Source organism: Phyllostomus discolor, chromosome 9, assembly GCF_004126475.2.
Source record: "Phyllostomus discolor isolate MPI-MPIP mPhyDis1 chromosome 9, mPhyDis1.pri.v3, whole genome shotgun sequence".
NCBI classification, from domain to species: Eukaryota; Metazoa; Chordata; class Mammalia; order Chiroptera; family Phyllostomidae; genus Phyllostomus; species Phyllostomus discolor.
In genome coordinates, this window is record NC_040911.2 from 7,254,876 (window position 1) to 7,279,029 (window position 24,154).

Sequence of the window (24,154 nt, forward strand, 5' to 3'; positions counted from 1 at the left end):
TATCCAAATCAATCAAGTTATTGATGAAAATGAAAAATGCATCTTTTGTTTTATGGAAAAAACTAAACAGACTTTTTGGCCAACCCAATACATGGTCCTTAAGCTGGGAAAGAAAGACACAAATGAGAGGAGGGTTTCGTTATATTCCTGGGTAGAGGTACTTAATGACCAGGAACCTGCACCCCTACGGCACATCGTCATCCCAGAGCCGGAGGCTGCGGGCCACCAGCTGTCAGTCATGCAGTGCCCATCCCCCCAGAGCGCCTCAGGAAGAGGCACTGTGTCTGGTCATCAGAGGCTTCATGCCAACATGGTAAAGTTTCACAGGTAATGGAGGACCTAAATTTTTTTAGGTCAGTAATTTATACAAAATAAGATTTTAAGATCCTTTATAGTGGATATAAATAGCTGGAAAAGGAAGAGAAATGTGGTGATAAAATATTAGGTTTGCCGGTAGAAATTGTTTCTTCTGCACGCACATTCATAAGGAAGTTGCATGTGAAGTCGTTCTGGTGACTCCTTTGGCCATTTATGGCCTTTCGTGTAATTCTGCAACATAAATACATCATCTCAGCAGTACTTGGGCAGCCCCAAGAATTAGAATGCATTGTTGCGCTCTTGCTCATAAAGAACATAACATGAGCAGCCCCACAATTTTATAATCCATAGTAATTACACAACTGTAGGATGCCTTTGAATTTAATCAGGATTCGCTTCCTCCTCCAAAGCTTCCTTTGTTGGAAGGCAAGGAATGTGCAGGTTTAGAAATGATGCATTGGGCTAGAAACAGCACTTTTCTGCTGTGCACTGGAAGATTATTCCAGGCGTAAGATGTGAAAAGCACTTGGGTCTGTTCTATGAGCCATGGGCTGATGTATCTCTAATTTTCAAAACCAGGTTTTAAAGTTGAGCAGGCGGCCTTAGGGGACCACTGAATTTGCAACTGCGCAATGCCCTGTGGGCAAGTCTTGGTTCCTAAAGGGCCGATATGGTAAGCGTGCGTGCGTGAGTATGTGTGTTTCCAGCAAAGATTTGGAGGATGTCTACTATTCGTGTTAGCAGAAATCCAGGTCAACTATGCTTTCAAATGTGCACATGTTATCTTTTGAGGAAGCATTGTTGTTTGAGCATCGCTGATTCAGAAAACATCAACGGAATGTTGCTGCAGAGCAAACCTGATTGCGTTCGGTGTATCAGCCAGGAATGATTAGTTCTCCAGGTTCACAGAATCTTTGAATCATGATACAAATTTGAGAGGCAGAAATTTCCCTTTGATATATAAACATGATCAAAAATACATCTCTCCAGACAATATTCAGTTCAGCGGCGGGACTGTTCAACTTAAATCTAGCTTATGTCTGACAGGCTGCTTCAGGTTACGTTTCTGCTACTTCAAAAAGAATTCCAATTAGCATCGGTTTTCCATAACCCAAAAGTCTGTGGCACCTCCCCGGAGGCTCCAGCTGAGGGTGGCAAGCCTCAGTTGGCTTTTCTGCACCTGGTTTATTTTTAGAAGTCGAACAGGTCACATTTCCATAGCGTGGGAGAAAAGCTCGTTAAGCAAGTCATAAAGGTAAGTCTCATGTTTCCAAAGGATTGGTAACTTTCTATGACCTGAGAATGAAATCAAAATAACATTCAAGCCTCCCCACTCATATGCTGGTAACATTCCGATGGTCTTTCACGGGACCGGCTCACTGCCCTGAAGGATGAGGCTCTCGAAACTGGAGACAACACGTCCAGTCCAAGAAGCTGCAAATCTCCGCTTTTGTGTCTGGTCTTTGTTTGTTTCTTTGTTTGTTTGGGGGGATTCTTCCAGTGGAATGGAATCTGTGATAAATACTATTCGATTTTTTTCTCAGACTTAGCGATCTAAATCCATACATTATAAACCGAGCTCTTCGAATCTTTAAAAATTGACAAGATACTAAGAAGGTGAAAGCCACTGGCGGAAAGCCCCTCCCTTAATGCCGGCTCGGCCAGCGCCGTGGCAATGAATCAATAACATCCAGATGTGAAAGCTTTCTGGACAACGCGTAGGAGCTACGGCTTCTCTTTCTTGTAAACTCGGGGTGCTATTTAATAATCCCTTTGTCAGCTCAGAAAGATCCACCCACACAGGATCAAAAGAATGGCTTGCTCATAGATATTTTAATTTCCTTTTAACTATGCCTCGGCCTTAAGACTATGTCTTGTGTGTTATCAGTGAATGTGCCCTTGCCTGCCTTGCCGCAACGGCACCTGAATAACGCATCCGTGACATGGAAAACCTCTGATGGCGTCTTTCTCGTGAAAGGCCTGCGAAGTCATTTTATTTCGAAGTTATTTTTTAATACTTTGATCCCACATGAGAAAAACAATACTGAAACTTTAAAAAAGAAATATTTGTAAAAATATATTCACCAAAATCTTCACCCTGACCTGAACTGTAATCTCGTGTCCTGTGCACTGAAAACAGGACTCCTTTTCCCAGGTTCCAACTTGAAATCTCCGGGTTTACCAAGTTCATGGCAGAATGTCTGGTTGCCAGACCCAGGCCTGTTCCTCCCACGGCCACGGCCAACGGCCACAGCCAGCTCAGCCAACGCTGCCGGCATTCTCCCCTGTTTCAGATTCAGGGGGCTGTTCTTCCTTCTCACCTCTGTGTTCTCTTTGCTCTTTCTCGGTTCCCAGGCATTGTCAAGTGCTGCTCTGGCACGGGGCCTTCCAAACGCCATCACGTACACTGCTCCCCACTCCTACAGAAATGACTTCAGGGCCAGGCCCCATTAGTCCTCCCACGAAGGTGGCAGGTGACTCCTCATCAGTCTTTCTGGCCCTAGTCTTTAAAAATCCCTTCTTGCCCTGGCAGGCTGGCTTAGTTGGTGGGAGCATCGCCCTGCACACCTAAAAGTTGTGGGTTCGGTCCTTGGCCAGGGCACATACCTAGGTGGAGGGTTTGATCCCCTTTTGGGGCACATATAGGAGGCAACTGATTGATGTTTCTCTCTCACATGGATGTTTCTCTTGCTCTCTCTCTCTCTCTACTTCCCCCTTCCTCTTTCTCTAAAAATCAATAGAAACATATTCTCGTGTAAGGATTATTTTTTAATAAAATAAAGTTCCTCCTTACAATCCACTCAATCTGCAGAAGCCGCGGTGGCCATTTAAAAACATCAGCCGGGTCATTCCTCCTCTGTAGCTGCCGATGCACACGGTCTTCTCGTTGCCGTTTGTGCGCAGTCCGCAGTGCTTCGTCTGGACTCCGACGAGCTCTCGGTTAGTGTCCCCACCAAGCTCTTCTGCTCTGTCGTCCGAGCCGCGCAGACACCCCGGGCTGCCCCAGACAGCGCAGCCTGGTCTCCCCTGAGGGTCTGGCTGTCGCTGCCCACCCACCAGGTGCTCTCTCCTCCCGGGATCCGCCCTGCCCGCGCTCTGTGAAACCCACGCCACGTGCAGGAGCCCCACGTCATTCCCTGCGGCCCCTCAGCCCCATCACTCCGTCGTATGCTCCCCACCGCACTCATCATGCACTGGAATACCATGTTGATTTATGTGTTCATTGGCTTTTCCCTTCGGCCCCAAGGATGGAAAGTTCGTCAGGACAGAATCCGGTTTTCCGGTCCACAATGAATGCCCCATGCCCAGCACAGTGCCTGGCACATATGTTAAATAATAAAAACATACTTATTCAATAAACGATCAACGAATAAGACACCTTATCTTTAGCACCAAGAGCAGTGCTAACACGTAAGGACCCTCAATTCCTTTGAGAATTCACAAATCCAGTTTGAGTAAATTCATCATGACTAATGACTTAATTGTCAATTACTTAAGGGTGAACGTTTTTTCAAACACTCTCTCTCCTGTTTAAAAACAGAAACAAGTTTGAGTTCTTCATGTCCCCACAAAATTTTAGATAACCAAGTGCTACAATGCCTACATGGTTTTCACAAACCAAGCTCACATTACACAGTGACTTCTGTTTATAAAACAAGAACTTCAGGTACCTGACAAAATATCCCCTTGATTGAAAGCCCGTATTTCTCTACTGTTGGTATTTTCTTCCGTGGGCCACCCCAGATACCCAGCATGTGTTGTTTATGCCTGGAAGCATGCAGAAAGCCCCACTGGTGGCAAGAAGCAGTGAGCTGGTCCACAGCCAGATGCCCAGCCATCTAAATATGACCTCAATAAGCCAGAAATAAAATATAGCTACACTAACAGAGCTTTGCATTTTCACCATGCCAAATAAATCAAAACACATTTTATTGTCTGAAAATAAATCTCACGTGGAAAATAGTTTGCAATGGAAAAAAAAATCGGTTTTGATTTTATTTAACTAGCAGCCTCTTTAAAACAGAAATTACCAATAAAGAACAAAAGGCAGAAACATCACTGCTGTAGAACAGTGTATCTTATTTTCTGTTTCCACCAAAGTGCCCACTAATCCAGGATCCACAGATAAAGGTTCCTGAGTTCCTGGATGCATATTGCTCCACAGCCAACCACGCTTCTGTGGAGGAGGTGTTGACAGTGGGGGAGAGTGTGCAAGTGTGGGGTGTGGGGTGTGGGGTGTGGCCGGGGAACTCACTACTCGCCACTCGATTTTGCTCAGGATCTGGAACTGCTCTAAAGGAGAATCTTAAAAATATCTGCAGATGTGTTGTGATTTGAAGAAACACCACTTAAACCATATGGAAAAGGCTATTGCTACATACACACACGGACACAGATATTTCTAATGATTGCGTCTAATTTTCATGTGATAAAATTGAGACTCAGCAGCAACATTAAATTCTTATGAAACAAACGGAAGTCGGGTTCCAAATTTTAATCGATCCCCACATGGTTACTCCTTTATCTGCACCATTTATTTTTGCAATATATATTCCAATGTCATTTACATTTGTGTTTTACCTTTGATGGCCATAATTAATTCTGTCTGTTCTTCCTAGATAGAACCAATAAGATATCATCTTACTACAACTATTAAAAAAACAACATTTTCTGCTCTGGCTGGTGTGGCTCAGTGGATTGAGTGCTGGCCTTCGAAGCAAGGGGTTGCTGGTTCGATTCCCAGTCAGGGCACATGCCTGGGTTGCAGGTCAGGTCCCTAGTTGGAGACATTGATGTTTCTTTCCCTCTCTTTCTCCCTCCCTTCCCCTTTAAAAATAAATAAATAAAACATTTTTTAAAAAGAACAGCATTTTGGAAGACATTTTTCTTATATCCTCTTAAAATTAATGATATAAGATATTAAAGTTTTCATTTTCATAAGAAATTTTTTCTAGTGGGCCTCTTCTGACATTTACTAATCCCAAATCTCCAAGAACTACTGTCATATGTAACTTTACTTTTTCCTTCTTTAAAAAATAAGATACAGACCTTGTAATGACCCTTTTAGCTTGAACGTAGAAAGCATTAGGATTTCAATGGCTGAACAAAAAGTCATTTTTCAGAGAATATTGATTGTAATACTGTTTATGTTTGACAACAAAGTTATTAATATCTCCTTAGTATTTTCATACATTTATAAATACACTAAGATAACATTGTCCTAAAGTAAAAGCAAATGGGTAAAAGTATTTTGTGAGAGTATACTATAAAATCTACTTTATCATGAAAACAAAAGAATAAATATTTGCATAAAGAAAATATGTTTACTGTTTTAAATTAAATTTAAATTTCATATTAAATTTCATACTATACCTTTTGTAATCAACTCAAGAAGGAAATTCTCATGTCCTTTGAGCCTATTGATTTTCCTATGATATTGAAATGAATGGGCGGTGTGGTCTAGTCATAAATAACATCAAAGTGTAGTATTCATGTGCTGGGATTAAAGTTCTGCTGTTACTGTGAAGTTAATCATCTTCGCAATTTACAGGCAAATGAAAAACTCTGAGTAGTTTTTAGAAGAAGAAAAAACCCTCAGGCTCCTTTTCTTCACACTTCCAAAAAGCATATCTGTGAAGAAAAGAAAAGAACTTTTTAACTACCCATCCTTAGGAAACCCTGCGCACACCACGGGCATTGGCATTGAAGATCCACAGTGAAAACGAAATTAAAACGCCCTGGATGGCAGGCATACGTTTTTCTTGAGGGTAAAATTGCTAAAGGAAGATAAAACCCAAGACAAGTAAAAATTACTTAGGATAAGGTGTCCTTCCATTCCACAATATATCAGTCACCCATAGAATATATATTTCTACTCTTCTGATAAAAGAAAATGATGACCAAAAAGAAAAAAAACGAAGTATAAAGTTAATTTAAAAGATCACTTCTGGTTTATAGTTAATTAATTCTTCAGATAAGAAGAAACCATTTTCCTAATCAGTCCTGGTGATAGCAGATTAAAATGAGGCATATTGGCTGCTATGAATTACTCACAGGACTTTCTAGGGAGCTGATACTAACGCAGCTTTAAATTTTCAATCCAAGTGCAGTAAACAAGCATCCTTCCATGTTTCTGCATCCCAGTAACTTGGGTCTTTAACAAAATAATTTTCTCCGATTTAAAACCATTTCGAAAGCTGAAGATTAAATTTGCTCTTCAGCCTAACGCACGTGATGTTCACCGCGGCACGTAACAAACATGGGCCCGAGCGAAACTGATTTCAAGGCGGAGAACCTGAAGTTCTGAACTTCGCCTGTCTGCTTAAAACCAGCATCTCTGGAAATTTTTCATTTCTGTGTGTTCAAGTTTAAAGAATATTTGCTTAATTAAAAATTTAACAACGGGGGAGGAGGAGCAGTTACAGAACCATCCTGAGCGTCGATTTCCTTGCTGTTAAGTAGTAAGTTGGGGTCAGATGCATGTCAAGCAGGCCAAAGCCCAGGCTACCTGAGTGGGCTGGGTCCCTTTCGCATACATGCGTCTCCGCCAGGCAACGGCTCCCAGCTTAAATGTGTTGTTCTTGTTCCCTAAAGTCTGAGGTACCTCTCCAGCTGATTTGCAACCGAAAGAGAAGGAAGTCAATAAGGAATTGCTAAGAACTGTGTGATCGGCCACCAAGGAAGGGGACCCAGAAGCAACTAGATACAAAAGTTGCTTGCAAAGGGCACCCTCTGCTGGGCAGTGCAGGCATCACAGTCTGGTGTCCTGGTGCCTCCTCATTGTGGGACGGAAGCCTCTCTTTCAGCAGGCACATGGTGAGGGAAATTGCCCAGGCCTTCAAAAGAAATCTGTGCTTCCAGAGCACAGCGGGTAATGCTTTGCAAGAGCCAAGTGAGACCGTGCTGGTGGGCCTCTTCCAAGACCCCAACCTGTGTTATCCCTGCCAATCATGTAAGGATCATTCCAAAGACCTCCCAGCTAGAGAAGGTGCACACGATCCGCCATTATCAAAACAAAACAAAGCAAACCAGACGCGAAAACAATGTCTTTTCCTCCCGTATCAGGGAGATGTTTGCTATTGCTCGTAGGGTCAAAAACTAACCAAGTATATGACACCAAATAGGAAAATGGGAGACAGAACTATAGATTTTTTTAATTTACTTTATATGTAAATTTTTAATATAAATGTGGAGCTGCAAAACGCTAATGCAATTCAAAATGTTTCAGTGAATACCACTGACCCATTCAACTTTGCAACAGTTATAAATAAATCTGGTAAATTTTGTGCTCAGTGCCAACGTTCAGATTTTAAAAGCAACTTAAATGTCTTACTGATGGCAATTAATGCTGTTTGTGTGTTGTTTTTTTTAATCATATAATAGATTCCATGCATTCACTCTACTTTTCTGAGTTTTCCTGCACAACGGTACATGTATTTTAGGTTCTCTACCTTTCGTATTCTTCCATAAAATTCATCATTAAAATATAGTGGACCCCCATTTGTATTCCATACAAATAGCCCACAGTGGTGTACAATATACAGCTGCGATGCTTCAACGGTAAACTCACCTTTCCTGGCCACCCCAGTCTCCGATTCCCAGAGTTAACTCCTAGCACATCTGCACAGGTCAGAACAGCACACAGATGGAGAAGCTGCCGCCGGAGTCACTCCATAACAATTAAAAACAATGTGGACAGTATGCTCAGCCTACAGTGGTAACAAAGAAGAACATATATGTATATTCAAACACTTTTGCAATACTGGGTACTGTGCTTAACATGAGAGTTTTGCTCTCAAGAGGTTATTTTTTAGCATAAAAATAGTCATATACTGTTAAGTGCCAAATGAATTATATATACAGGGTATTCGCAAGTGAGAGAGCTATTTTCCTGGAAAGAATAAGAAAAAAATTTAAATAAAGGAGAGAAAGCACAAGAAGACTTAAAACTAAAGCAGAGATAAAAGAATTAGAAAGCTGTATTCAAGACAAAGTGTTCTTGTAATTCCTACCAAAAAGGCCAACTTATCCTAAAAAAAAAAAAACAAAAAAACACATCAGTTTAATAGAAGGTTTGTACGTTAACATAAAATGGAACTCAGGTTAAAGGGGAATTTGATGAGATGGATTCCTAAAATCTTAAAATCAATCTAAACTCCTAAAATCAATGTAAAGAAATGTAATTTTATATGTATAGTTATTTATAGCCTCTTTATTTATTACAGAAAAGTGAAGTTCTTAAAGTTCATCTGGGGTGTGGCACACAACAGATTGTGGGGACAGACAGAGTCTTGGGACCCCCAAGGTGCAATAAGGTAGAATTAACCTTATCCACGCAGAGTCCTGGGCATGGTCCCCAATCACAACAGCTGCCCAGGGGGAGAACACAGGGTAAATGGAAGGAGTCTCGGCAGGGACAGCTGACTGGAAGACTGGTCAGATTCGAGACAGAAGAGCAATGAGCCAGAGACGGCACGGACGCCTCCGTGGATGACGGCCCGTGGGACGGCCGTTCTCCTGGTGGGTGGGAAGTCATGCACGGAGCCAGCTTCAAAAGGAACACGAGGAATTATGTCTGAGATACGCTTGGCTTGCAAGAACAATGGAAAATCCGAGGGATCGTAGCACAACATTATCCTTGAGTTGCAATGGACTATTGAAGAAGCCACTGTCCTTGTCTGAGGCATCAGTCCCTTTAAATGTCGTTCCTAACAGATTGTCATTCAACTTGTGGTGGACATTCCTTAATGACAGGAACAGTCCCCTATCATATCAGTTCAGTGTTTTTCGTCAATCCAAGTTTTTAAAAATGCCCTTCTTGTCCTGATCCAAAAATGTGCCTCTTCTAAATTCCAGGCTTTGGCGCTAGCTACTCCCTGTGGAAACGAAAAATAAACTTAGTCTTTCTTTTACAAAACAGCCCTTCAAATGGGTGAAGGCCCTTTTCACGTCCTATTGAACTTCCTCTTCTCCAGGTTAAACGCCATTTGATGTGCTTTCAACCCTTTCACTATGCCTTTCTCTAAAGTATAGTGCGTGGCCCCGGCTGGTGTGGTGCAGTGGGTTGGGAGAGGGCCTGCAAACCAGTTGATGCCCAGTCAGGGCACATGCCTGGGCTGTGGGCCAGGCCCCCAGATGCGGCCGTGGGAGAGAGACTGATGTATCTCACACATTGATGTTTTTCTACCTCTCTTTCTCCCTCCCTTCCCCCTCTCTAAAAAGTAAATAAATAAACAAACAAATAGAGTGTGTAGAACTAAACTAAGACTGCTAAGAAAGAGCAGGGTAAATAAATAAATAAATAGAATAGAATAGAATAGATCATGATAAGATTCCTAAAACTATGGCACAGAGAAGACTGCTTGAGGGAAAAAAAAAGAAAAAAAAAAAAAAAGAAACACCAGGACACAGACAGAGGGCAGGGAGTTAACCTTAGCGAATGACGTAAAACAGTAAAAGAAGAGAATAAACAATCTGGACAAAAGACAGATTGGAGGAGCAGAGAGCAGGGCAGGATGAGATCCGAGCGTTTCACGATGACTGGGGAGTTCAAAAAACAGGAAAAGCTGCCGAGGAATTTATATATTTTTGAAAACCTGAGCAAGGTCATCAGGTCATTTATTAATTAACCTAAGAGCGGAGGTTTTAGGGGAATTGTTAGAGTCTGAGCACTCGGGGGCAGCAGGCGGAGTAAGAAGAAAGATGTGACTTCAGTCCCAGAGGACCCTTTTCGTGCTTTAAGATCCGCATCCAGGGGCACCTCTTCAGGGAACCACCTGGCGCCCCTATGGGTGCTTCTCAGACTCTGGCACAATGGCCGTTGTAATGTAGCTTGTCATTCTGTACAATTTTCCTCCTCCCCTGCCCCCAACAGAAACTCATTCTTAACCATCTCTGCATCCTCAGCATTCAGCCTAGTGTGATATGTAACAGATAGTTGATCAGTATGTGCTGAATCAGAGCGTGAATGGTCCGTGTTGCAAGAAGTCCAAGGGAGGTTTTAAGGACACTGCAGGTGCTCAGCCCAGCTTTGCTCCCATGGCCTGTCTTGTTCCTTTGTGAATGCTCCCCATGGTCTGTGTGCTTTCGCTTCCAACTTCTTGAACCTGAAACCATTGTTCGAGGGTTGTGTAAGGGTTAATCTGTCCACGTCACTCATGGCTGAAGAGAGGGGGCGTCTGGGGTTTACACACACCCTGCCCCCCCAACACCGGGTGGTTTTTAGCCAGTGAGAGCCAAGTGTCAGAGCAAGACCTGGGCCATGGCCCCAGGGGAGAATTATTATGGCATGTCAGTTAGTCAGTGACACTCCTCAGTTTCCCCGCGGAGTTAGGCCCGAGCTACCAGCCCTGGGGCCTCATCTGCAGTCTCATCCAGGCTTGGTATCTGTCCCTCCCCTGTCTTGTCTCCCCAGCCCCTTAGCAGTCTGCAGTCTGAAAACCCTCTGAGTAACTCACCGCCCCTTGTCCCTTGTCTGCCTCTGGTAAACCTGGCCTCAGAGAGAACTCCTTCTAGAAAAGACATAACTAGTGATGTTTAAAAGCAGAGAAGGTGCGTCTGTCCAGGGAAAGCGATGAAATTAAATATGCTGCTGTGCGAACTTGGCATCACAGAGAGCTGAAGGGAGCGCTGACTATCAGGTTAAGTCTCAGGGGGGCAAACCTGACTATCAGGTTTGCCACGGGCTATCCCACACCTTGATTTGGAAAAGAGAAAAAAATCATTTATTAGTAGTAATACATCCTGTCATTTCTGGCAGAATTCTGAAGAATGTGAAGAGTTCAGGATGAAAAATACACCTCAGTTATATAAATACAGACATGCATACTGACACAGAGCTTGGTGTGGTCATGAACTTGAATGTGTGAATAAGATACAGGTGCATACAGATATCTACTACAAAATACTTTAAAAATACCTCTTTAAGTGTCAAGTTCAGCCTACTTTGGGAGTTTCTGAATCTTGGACTCAACAACGAGGAGCACGGTGACATATATTATATGTCAAGGATCAAGGAGAGAAATACGATGAAAGACCCTCAAGTACCCACTCGAACAAGCACTTACACATTTTTATCCAGTTTGTGTTATATGCCTTGAATACCAAAGTAAATAAGACCTAGGCGGTACCATGTCGGCCACAGAGCAACAGGGAGGAGTCGTTTAAGTGCATTGAATCACAAGAATTAAACGGGCTGATGAGACATGAACAGTGAAGTTAACATACAATAAAAGTACAGATTCGTTTTGCATTTTCATGGGAAAATGAGAGAATGATTTCAAAGCCTGCAGAGTTGACTGTACCCTGTGTCAATACGTCACACATTAAACGAGCAGAATGGGAGTGGTCAGCTGTAAAATCCCAGAAAATGAGATTCCAGAGCTCAATACGGCAGGACCGTGTGGACTCGGAACAGACAGAGGAGGGGCTCTTACCCACAGGCCCTGGTGTTCATTTTCCTTCATGAGCAGCTCGCTCGCTCTGCCCGCATGAAGATGCAGTGTTCTGGGAGGCGTCTGTCCCAGGGTATGGGGCTGGCTGGCGGGAGCACTCCAGTCTGTGTGATAGTTATGGGGATCATGTTAGATTAAAAATCAAAGCTGTCATTCTGTTTTCGACAACAGAATGAAAACTTTCTGGGTGCTATGGTCTCCTTTCCAGGGGCTGATGAAACTGTCAGAGTCACAAAGTACTGCGAGCGTGTGCCGTTCTCTGTGTGACAGCAGATCAATGCCCTGGCCTAGTGACAGCGGTGTCATCTGCTGATGGGAAGGGCCCAGTTAGCTGTCCGCTCTCCCCTCCCCCAGCTGTTGTGTCTCTCACCAGCCTCCGTACTGAGCACCGTGTCAGACACAAACCTTGAGAAGAAAACTGTAATCGGAGCTGATTACCCCCTTTCCCCTGAAATCACTTTCAGCATCAATTAAATAATCTCTTATATTCTGGTTTGACCTCTGCTCACAGCAGTTCAAGTCCCTGAACCAACCCTCATCACCCGAGTTGCCATCCTTAGGGGGATCTGTACACCCTTAAAGTCGATTGCATCCCCCACGCCTCTATGAGCTCCCCAAACACTCCTCTGGGATATTTTCTTTGTCATCAGCAGATCCCCTAACTCCTCAAGCTCTGCTCTGAACATTCTCTTCATTCTCTTGTTCTTCCTTGAAATGCAGATAATCTCAAGGCCCTGCCACTTTTGCAGCACATGGAGAGCATTCCTTCAGGAATGTGTATCCTGCTGTTGTCGAGGGGGACCTTCAGCAGGTGTCTGTTGGAGCGGTTTTCTATATGCAGCTCTTGTTTAAACCTTCTGTTCTCTCATTGAGCTTCCCAGTTGGTCTATCCATTATTGAAAGTGTGGTATTTACATCTCCAATAATCATTGTTCAATTGTACATTTCTCCCTTTAATTTTTGTCATATTTTGGTTCATGTATTTTGGGATTCTATGATAGTCCACACATGTTTTAAAATGGTATAGCTTACTAATGCATAATACATTTTCTCCACCATTTTACTTTCTGTTTGAATTATATTTTATTGATTATGCTATTACAGTTGTCCTGACTTTTGCCTCCTTCCCCCTCCACCCAGCACCCCCACCCCTCAGGCAATTCCCCCACCGTTGTTCACATCCATGGGTCGTATGTATCACTTCTTTGGCTGCTCCATTTCCTACACTGCACTTTACATCCCCATGGTTATTCTGTGCCTACCTACCTTTTACTTCAAACTATTTGTATCTTTGACTCTAAATTGCATTTTCTGGACAGATCGTACAGTTGAATTTCAGTTTTCATTTCATCTGACAATCTGTCTTTCCTTTGGGTGTTTAACCCACTCACTTTTAATGTTATTACTGATATAGTTTGCAGTCGGTCTACCATTTCATATCATGTTTTCTATTTTTCTCATCACTTTTCGTGCCTCTGTTACTGCTTTGATGTTTTTTGGGGTAAAAAAATGAATTATCTGTAGTATAACATTTTAGTTTTCTTGATGTTTCTTCTACCTTATTTTTTTACTTATTTCCTTTGTAGCTCTAAGACTTACCATATCCACCTTAATTTACAGAAGCTATGTAAAATTCACTCTAAGTTTCAGTAAGATACAGAAATTTTATACCTATATAGCTTTATTCCCTCTTACACATGTTTGTATTTATCTCGTTACATATATTGTGTCTCTACAGTTTACCTTAAAATCATATAGCTTGTTAATAACATGGTGAGAAGAAACATGTGCGTCTTTATGTAGAATTTTACACAAATCATTCAAAGCCATCTTTTCCAATCATGTGCCTTTATTTCTACATCTTTGAAACACCACTACCTTTTGCAGCATGTCTCACACTGTCACCCCTCAGCCCTAATCCCGATGTAACATAATTCAGCGTGGGCCGGCCGGCCAGCTGTGTCAGAGAGTGGCGGGGTCTCCCTCTGAGCACGTGCCGTATTGTCAGTTTTGTCCATTTTCGGCATGGTAAGTCCCTCCAAAAGCACTAAGAACATGGGAGCACGGACGTACATTTATTTTCTCATGCCAAATCTATTTCATTGTCACACGTAGTAAATCACGCCGATGAAAAGGAGCCATTAGCTGCTATTTATTTCTCACCCAAGCATCAATATTAGTCTAATCTTACCTAACTAGTTTTAATTTGTTACTCAGGATAAAGCATTATAAACATTCATTTAGAGGTTATTACATCTCCTACTCAAAGCTAGACAACAATGAGCTTAATTTCATGAGGTGAGAGCTGAATTCATACACATCCCATTTTAATGAAATATGTATCACTGTACCACTATTATTACTGTGACCATGCTGCTGCCATCAAGAAAGACACCACCCGTGGAAGAGAGGATTTGTAGTCCAAGGGTGTCCAACCCATGGCCCATGGGCCACATGCGCTGCCCAGGACGGCTGTGAATGGGGCCCAACATAAAATCGTAAATTCACTTAAAACCTTTTTTTTTTGATCATCGGTTTTCATTAGTGTTTGTGCATTTAGTGTGTGGCCCCCAAGACAACTCTTCTCCTTCCAGGGTGGCCCAGAGACGCTGACAGGTTGGCTACCCCTGCTGAGTCGGTACATTAACACGTCCCTAAACAATTCCCAGATGCATTTGTCATGAAGCAGAGTGACCAAGACTGACCAAGGACACTTTAGACATCCTCATTAGAATAGTATTAGAAATAAGGTAATAAAAGGATATCTAATATTAAGTAGGAGATTATATTTTTTTCACCCTGAAAACTCATGGAATATTATAAATACTATTTTTATTCCAAAGATAAAGAGCAGTTTTAATGATAAAAAAATAAGGCAGATGTCAAATAAATTAATGCATGGAAAGATGGAGAGGGTAAACTCTCACAGCCCATACGAATACCATCTTACGATAAAGAAAGAAGACTACTGAGTCACCAGTGTTTGAATTTGTATCTCTGTTCTTCTGTGGTTCACTTTCTGAACCTTAATGTTCTCATCTGAAAATTCAGGGCTGAATTAAGATCAATCAGTGTTCCCATCACGGGGAGTGACTTCCCTGGCTAAACGCAGTCCTCTGCATCCCCACTTCATGATCTCCGTGGGCGAAACCCTCTTCCACGCTGTCCTCTTATCTACTTTGTGAAGTCAGGCGTACTCTCCACAACCCTTTCAGGCATTTTAGTAGCAGAATGTGTGTTGAGCACCTGCACTATCCCAGGCACCATGACGCGGTACGTGGTTGAAAGGGTGAGGTTCATGCCCTTAATAACCAATGATCTGGTGACAGTGTCACCTAAACGCAAATAATTTCAATATAATGTATGTGTTTTAGGTTCCGGGTGTGCGGAGAGTGAAATGATAGCTCTGGTGCGGGGCCCGATGGCCCCCCAAAAGTGTAGGGAAGCTTCCGGGAGAAGATAATGTCTGGTGTCTTGGAGGAAGTGAAGGTCTGGACTAAGAGGGGAAATGGTAGCGGACTGGAAAATCATTGTCCTGCAAATCCTGCCCCAGTACAGTCAACACTTCTGTTTATTTTAGTCATTAATGCGTCGTGAAAGAACTGAATATCTTCATTTTAGCATACGCAGGATATACTTTCTAAAGTAAGTCTCACACTGTAAATCAACTATTCATTTATGTTTGTCACCTTCCTAGTCAGAGCTATGTTCTTTTAAAGTTATTATCTGTTTAAACCTCAGTAATTAATATAGGCATGATCATGTAAAATGCATTGTAAATATTTAATTAATGTAAATGATTGAGGCCCATGGGATAGTCATTCCAACAGTAAAGTCACAACCAATGTCAAAGTATAAAACCTTCATTTTACGATGCAAGGCGAATAGGCTAGAACAGAATAGTATATCAGTATCTGTGCTGTTGCATTGCCTTGAAGGAAGGCTCACTAAGTGGTCAAGCCAGAGAACACCGTCAGAGCAGTTTACAAAGAAATGTTGATCTCCGGCGCTATACTTGCTGGACCTCCGGGCATCCCACAGATAACAGAAAAGTGAAGTCAATAATCAGGGTGTGAAAAGTGCTCTCAGGACACAGACATGAGGCCTTCCAAACCGTATTCTTTTAGGGGAGACCCACATTACAGCAGGTGCATCAGTTGCTTGTCAGCAGTCCTGAACAGACTTGCTTTCTGAAGCAAAATATTTCAGATATAATAGGTTAAAATACAGTTAGGAATAGAAATATAGTTAGAAAAAATACAAACTCACCAGATTCCTTTCCATAAAAAATAGTGATTCACTTCACAATCTAAACAAAGCAAAAACAAGAATGCCAGCAGAGTTGCTTCTCCTCTACTCATAAAAGAGACACAAAAGACATGCGCGGTCCGTCCTGAAAAAGTCCAGCCATTATTAATATAAGGAGAAACCTTGCAGGCAAGAAGGGGCTGGAAAGAAGTACTCAAAATCTCAAAAGGCAAGGGCCTACATCCATGATTACTCTATCCAGCAAAGCTAGCATTTAAAATGGAGAGGCAGATAAAGCACTTCCCAGATGAGGTCAAGTTAAAGGAGTTCATCATCACCAAGCCCTTATTATATGAAATGTTAAAGGGACTTATCTAAGAAAAAGAAGATCAAAATATGAACAGTAAAATGACAACAAACTCACAACTATCAACAACTGGACCTAAAAAAGAAACAAAAACAAAAAAATGAACTAAGCAAACAACTAGAACAGAAACAGATTCAAAAGAAATAAAGAACGCATGGAGGGTTATCAGCAGGGAGGGGCCAGAGGGAGAATGGGGGAGAAGGTACAGGGAATAAGAATCATAGATGATAGGTATAAAATAGACAGGAGGAGTTTATGGGAAATGGTGAAGCCAAATAACATATGTGTATGACCCAAGGACATGAACTAAGTTGGGGGAATGATGGTGGAGGGTGTACAGGGCAAAAGGAAATAAAGGGGAGAAAAAAATGGGACAACTATAATAGCATAATTAATAAATTACATTTTTTAAAAAAGAGAGTGGACTAAAATGCACATGTGTGAACAATGATGACTTCACTGTACTAGTCAGTGGGGGCAGTAGATGCTGTTGAGTGAGCATGTGTGCTGTGTGGCAACAGTGAGTTGCCTTCAAAGTGAGTAACTGAGTAGAACTGGATCCTTCTAGACTATTATTCAGCCATTAAAAAAGGATAAAACTTTGTCATCTGCAACAACATGAGTGGAACCCCAGGTTTACACTGAGCGAAGTAGAGTCACAAAGACAAATACCACATGACCTCACTTACATGTGGAATCTAACAACAAACAGCAACAACAAAACAAACTCATAGATACAGAAGACAGTTCTGGGGTAGGCTAAATGGGTGAAGGAAATCAAATTTCTGGTTATAAAGTAAACAAGTTTGGGATGTAACGTACAGCATAATGACTATAGCTAATAATACTGTATTGTTGTGTATTTGGAAGTTGCTGACTTCTTTCACATTATATACACATGCGGAATTACTATGTTTTACACCTGAAACTAATATAATGTTGTATGCCACTTGTAATTCACCAAAAATAAATTTATAAAGGTAATCTTTTCTGTTCATGCTTTTGAAGGTATATTTCACTGATATCTGGCTTCTGTGGTTGTTCAGAAATCACGTGGAAATCTAACTGTCACTCATTTATTAGGCACTGCACTCAAGTAGGTGGTCAGCTCCTTGTAAATGGAATCATTAGTGGGTGCTATGGCACTCTTTTTTACCCCAAATTATCCAGAAAAAGAATTTACTTGGAGCCTATGGTCTCCAATTTGCACTCTCCAGAGAACACGGCTCTCCCAACACGGCCAGCTTGTTGGCACCAGATCTGACTGAGCCAGGTTATCATTCTCTCGCCCTCAGGCGCTTTCATGGAAACACTAGGATGCCTCCCAAGGCCATTCCGCTTGCTACATGTCTGGCTGCATTTTTATTCATTGCCTCGTTGGCCCACACTCTTTCCCCCATGATCAGGTTTACCTCCGCAGGTGAGCTAAGGCTCAACGACAACAGCAATCTTGCTAATGTTCCCTCTCAGCCTGGACTCAGACAGATCCCACAGGATGTCACGGGCAAAGATAACAAGAGGCCACAGTCGCAGCACTTAATTTGGCTCCTCGAGGGAGGGCTATGACCTGACCCAAAGTACCCCGAGCAAAGTTCACTGTCAGATATCATGGCATTGTACACGCCACTTTGTTTACATGAGGAAATAATTTACCTCCTGTCCCGAGAACATCAAGTCATGGAAAATGAATAAAAACACTTGTGAGTAGGTGAAGATATACAGCTGTTTATTTGCATTCTTCCCTGTGTCCTGCCATCTCCTGATCCTAGACAAGTTTCTGGTAGAGTCCTCTCACAATCAACGTGTTATTTAAATAACTGAGGCAATCCTTAAAAGCCTTTTACCTTCTGTTTTGACTAATGAGTGTCTGACAGCCCGCTTTGCTTGAAGAGGGAAAAGGATGAGGCCCGTCTTTGCATATCCCTTGCCCATTCCGCGTGTTCACGTTCGTAGCTGCAAAGCACCCGGCTTGATCAGAGCGTCACGTCCAGATGGGGTGGATAAGCCACCATTCAGAACTTCTCCTTGTGTTCTCCAAAGTTTATCCTGTTGTGGGGTAGGTGAATCCCAGAGCACCGTAGGTCTCCACCATCAGCAACTACCCTTTGCAGCCTCCGGGGGTGCCTGGAAAGGGTCCAGTGGATTCTGCATGCAAATTCTGTGCAGGCTCCTGTCCTTGGAATTTCACCTGGAGCCCTTTCTAAGGGATTCCTCTCCTGTTGCCATCGGATTCCATTTCTTAGGACTTCAGCCGTTTCACCAGATACAACAAAAAGTGTGCTATGACTTTGCTCGTTAGCGAATGCCTGAGACCCCGGAAACCTGCCCATTTCTGTCAGTCAGGTAACTGGCTCTGGGGGTCTGAACAGGAAGGCGCCTGCCCTTGCGTGCCTGGTCCCCTGAGCCCTCCGCTGTGCATATTTTGTGGGCATGGACCTGACCCACTTCATCCTTTCTCGAAATTCACATGGAAATTTCCATAAATAAGTGTCTCGTTCAAGGGTGCTCTTTATTGCTTGGTTATTTAGGGCTGGCTCATCTGCCTGACAACACAGCAAGGCCATTGGCGAGGAGTGAGGGTGTCTAGGTGAAGAAAAGGACCTCTTGTCTCACCTTCTGCTTTTTTGCAGGGTCAGTAGAAACTTAACTTTCCGCCTTTTGAGGAATGTCCCCCAATTACAACAGCCCACATAATTCTTGGAAATTTCGAAGACCGAACTCCGCTTTGGATGTTAGCTGGATTTACCCCACAGACTCTCTTCGTCATTCGAGTGACTGTGTTCTCCACTCCTTTGCCCTTCTTCCTCTGAGAAGGCAATTCTCATGATGTCATCACATACTTCACTAAGCTGCTCATCAAGGTTGCTAAGTTCAAGTACCACCCCACTACATAGGGCGATAAGCTGGCGAATTAAAACATCTGTGTAGCAAAACAATAATTGTGTACTGAACGCTATTACATGAGAAGGCAATTGTCCCAGGACAATTTAGAAATTGGGATTGATTGGAAATGAGTTTTCCGGTCACTCTATAATAGCACTCGCTATTTCTTCGGGCTATTGTGCTTCCCAGATCGTCTTTATTATAACAAGTACAGCTGAAACAATCAGAGAAAACCATTAGGTTTAATCCTGGAGTGTCTACTGTTAACCCCAGGAACCTCCTGCCTGAAGAACAGCCAGATAAGAGATAATGGATTACAGGCCTGCTGCTTTATCACTGACTTCCTAACAATCAAAGCCCATCTTCACATTCACAGAGCTTGAGAATATAGGCTCACATGCAAACTGTTGATATTATAAAGGAAGCATTGCTTTGACAATGTCAGGCTTAGGATTCTAAAAATATTGGCTGCATAAGCAAGAGATAGTGCTACAAGTCTTTTTTTGTTGTGGTGGTGGTTTTTGCTTTTACATGCATTGTACATATAATGAGGTGATTATCGCTGTAGCCAGGAATAGGTTCTTAGTTCATTTTCTTAAACAAGATTTTGAATCTATACTCTCACCAAAGTATTGTCTCTGTCAGATAATCCTCTTAATTTTCCTCTGATTTACAACAGTAAATTTATTACTAAATAGTAAAGCTTTTCATTTTGTTATATTTTTAAATCCCACTTCAAATATAGCTTGAAAACTAGAACCCATTTCTTGGGTCTTCTAAAGAATAAAGACTAACTCTAAAAGGAAAATGCTTTGTCTTATAGCAAAAAAAATAAAGAACTATGTTTCTCTATGCAAACACACCTATTGCTGAACGCTGGTGGTGATTTTATGAGACTAACGTGATCTAATATTCTGGACTCCTAGCAGCTGAATGGATTGACTGAATTCAAAAACTGACACCAGATCTTTCCTACTCCAGGTGCCTGGGAAGTATTTCAGGGCCAGATGCGTGTAGGTAACATGATTTTGTAGTTATTATCTCGGGGGTTGGGAAAGATGGAAATGCGGTCTGATTCATTTTGGTTTCAATGCTCTTTTACTTTTCACTCTTCTCCACGGTGTCAATGGAGTTCACCTTTCCTGAGCAGCGAGTAAACGGTGTCTCATTGACTTAGCATCTTGGGCGTCTGCAGACTTTCCTTTTACAGATCTGCCTTTCTTGTTTTCCCTCACAAGGCTTTACATTTACAGAGTGTGTTCTCGCACGCCGTAAACAAGACAGTCACAGGGAGAACATCCCCACAGCCAGGTCCTTTCCCGGTACAGACAGCGTCCTGGGAGACAGACGGACATGTGTCTGGCATGACCGACTGTACCTTCAAGTGGGAGGAGGGCCGTGTCCCAAGCGTGTTTGCACTCTGTTCCTCAAAAGCAATCGGCTGGCGTGCCCTTGTGTTCAATGTTTTGGCTTTCTTTCCCTATAATTGGTTCCTAATTATTCTATTTTTATAAGGAAAAACAGTGCTTTGATCATAGAATGACTAAAGCTGATTTTCACATGACATTTTTAAAATACTTAAATTACTTTATTGCTGTTCAGTTACAGTTGTCTGTATTTTCTCCCCACCCCGCCCCCTCACCCCCTCAAAACCCACCTCCCTCCCTTGCTTCCACCCTCCCCCTTGGTTTTGTCCACGTGTCCTTTACAGTAGTTCCTGGAAACCCTTCTCCCCACTGCCCCCTCCCCCCTCCCCTCTGGCTACTGTTAGATTGTTCTTAATTTCAATGACCCTGGTTATATTTTGTTTGCTTTTTTCTTTTGTGGATTATGTTCACATGACTTTTTTATTGTCTCAATCTTATAGGTTTGCCTACAATTTAAAAAGGAATCGTTTGTTGGATTTCAGGATATGTCAATGAAAAAAATTATAATAAATGTGTATATATGCCAAGTATTTTATTTTATTCCAAAAACATTCAGAGGATTTCTCCAAAGTAGAATAAAAACTTATTTAAATTTCTGCAGAGCTGTAGCTATGTGAGAAGATGTCGCTGGTACTGAGTGCGGCTGCTTCACTCCGACGTCGAGTTGGAAAGGGAACCTACAGTCTCAAGGGTCCAGAGGCAAAGCCTACACTTGCCTCACATGCAAAGTCGGCGGCTGTGGGAATCAGATAATGAATGTGGAGCCTTGACAGAGAGAAACAGGCTGCTTCCCTGATTTGCTCTCCTTAGAAACAGCCAACAAGGTGAATTTTGCTAGCTCCCGCAGTGACCAGTATAAAAGGAAGTGGGAGCCAGCCCAATCTGGGTATCTTGACAGACAGAGAAAAAACAGCACCAGAGAACATAAATTAGACAACCATTATACACTACTCCTATTATTAGCATGAAAAGAATATGCATCCCCACTTATTCCATATAATTTTCACCATAATTATCTTCTTCTTTTTTCTCCAATGTTTTCGAATGTCAGGGGCCATTGAGAACTCTATGGCCAGTTTTATTCTAAGCTTTGTCCTGTATGTAAAATATTTTTGCTGGAATAGACCTATAGTAGCAAACCATGTCCATCCTATGGTCTTTAAGATTGATTTTTATATCTAGAGCATGGATGTATTTTTGAAGGTATAGCTATTCTGTTAAGTTAAAGTCAAAATATACTTTAAAAACCTCCATAAGACTGAATTGGGGGGATTTTATGGCCACATATTAAACTATTTCAAACACTCACATGAAAGGAATTTTAAAAATAGATGATGGAATGAATAAATAATTTACCTGATTACTCTGCCTACCTGATAGGGAAAGGTACACTGTTTGATTCACTCATAAAATGTTAATTTGAAAAAATTTACATGGAGGTTTGGCTTGGGGAGCAAAATTGATTCGTTATACTCTATGCTGTCTCAGTAAGATGCTTTGCTTTGCTCTGATGTCCAAGAAGCAATATCATTATAACATTTTGGGTTTTCACTGAAGGACAGAAATAATGATCCTTATAAGTAAGAATCAGCCAAAAGCATTAAAATCTCAGACCTGACCACTCTATGACCTTGGGAAAATGAGTGGAACACGGATGAACATTTCCTGGTATCTCAGTGTCCACTCAACACACACCTTTATTTCCCCTGGTTTATAAAATCTGTTGAGTGTGGAACTCCAAGGAGGACTTCCAAGTGCATGAGCTCCTGTCCTCAGATCTTTTCAGGATAATCAGGAACCACAATGACACAAACTCAGGAAACCCTTGCTATGACGCTTCCTTCGCAGACCAAGACGGAAAATGACGTGGTGACGTGGCTCAGGTGACGTGGGTGAAGACAGGTCATTGTCTCAGACGCCTACTAGGATTCAGATCTCTGAACCTTAGCGCGTTTGCTCCTCTGGCTGTACCTCTGACACTCTGAGGGGTCTTTTATCTAAATTAGTCTAGGACTTTCACCTATTTACCTCTACATGGGGATGAAAGTTCCAGTTGAACCACGTATATTTCAAAAACACATCAAAGCATCAGCCAGAACTACTAGGGGATGGCTAGTTCAATACTGAAGAGCTGCTACAGATTCAAATGTCCAAATAACAGAATGTGTGGGTTTAATTCGATTTATGTTTTAAGTAATGTACATACACATAATGTGGAATTACATATTTCATATATATAACCTTTCCATGAACCAGGAAAAGTAAATAGTGTGATAACCCATAATTAACATCTTATCATTTCCATTCAGTAAGTTTTCACTAATATGTTTTCCCCAAATTACTGACTATTTAAGCAGCGATATTACTTTTTGTATTTTCTTCAGGACAACTTTATACTTTCATCTTTATATCTCCAAATAATTTATGACCAGTAGATCTAGAATAAATAGCATTATTGTTAAAACTAGAAAACACACACACACACACACAAAACTAGAAAACTAATTGATCAATCAACGCAGAGAGTTTGATGTTTTGTTGGAAGGACTAGACTTACCGTAAAGGTCTGTGCCACTCATACATATTATATTTAAGCACTTCACTCCCTGCTACCGGCTCCAGTGACAGCACGCACGTTCCTGGCTCTCCATCCTCTTGGTTCTCTTTCTCCGTCTCATCCTCTCTTCCACCTCTGTGCAGTAGAGCTCCCGGAGCACCCATTTTCAGCGGTCATCCCTTTGGGGGCAACGGACTGCTCCATAGATTATATTATTCAAATGCTTTTTAAAAATAGACCAAAAAAAAAAAAAAACAAAACCAGGAAAGAGAAGACTTTATACATGCAGATAAGAAGGTCAAACAGTTACCTTACAGTTTCCAATTTTACTCTGACTTTTTTGCAGCAGCCAAAGTGAAAAGGAAGATGGTAAGCTGCGTAATTCTTTAACAGCCGGGAGACAGAAAGCCAGCCCCTCTGGGAAGACTGGGTCCCCTTAGCCCTCTCCTGCGTGCCCATCTGACCCTGTAACAGGGGTCAGAAGGCAAGGAAGGACACAGGACACAGCCCGTAACACTTTTATGGCAAGTGTGCTCTTGTGATTTTTACAGCGCTGTTCAGATGCAGTGTTCTTCGATAAAAGTTCAGGCAATAACATTAGAACACAGTCTACTGAGGGCCGCTCTGTGATAAACTCAGGCAGGAAGTCCAGCTTGATCTAAGGCTGTGATTTAAAGTACCAAGATTACTGATGTGGTTGTATAGCCTTCAAGATGTTTAATACCGGTTACTTCTTTCATTCTGGCTTGTTTTTGCTTTTTTTTAATAAAAAGCTTACTATCAATATTCTGAGATTAAATTTGGGAGGGCTTATTATATAGATAAATGGCGTAACAGGGCAATTCAAATTATTCTTTTTCCTTTTGCTTACAGAGCTAGAGAGATCTTGCCATCTGGAGTA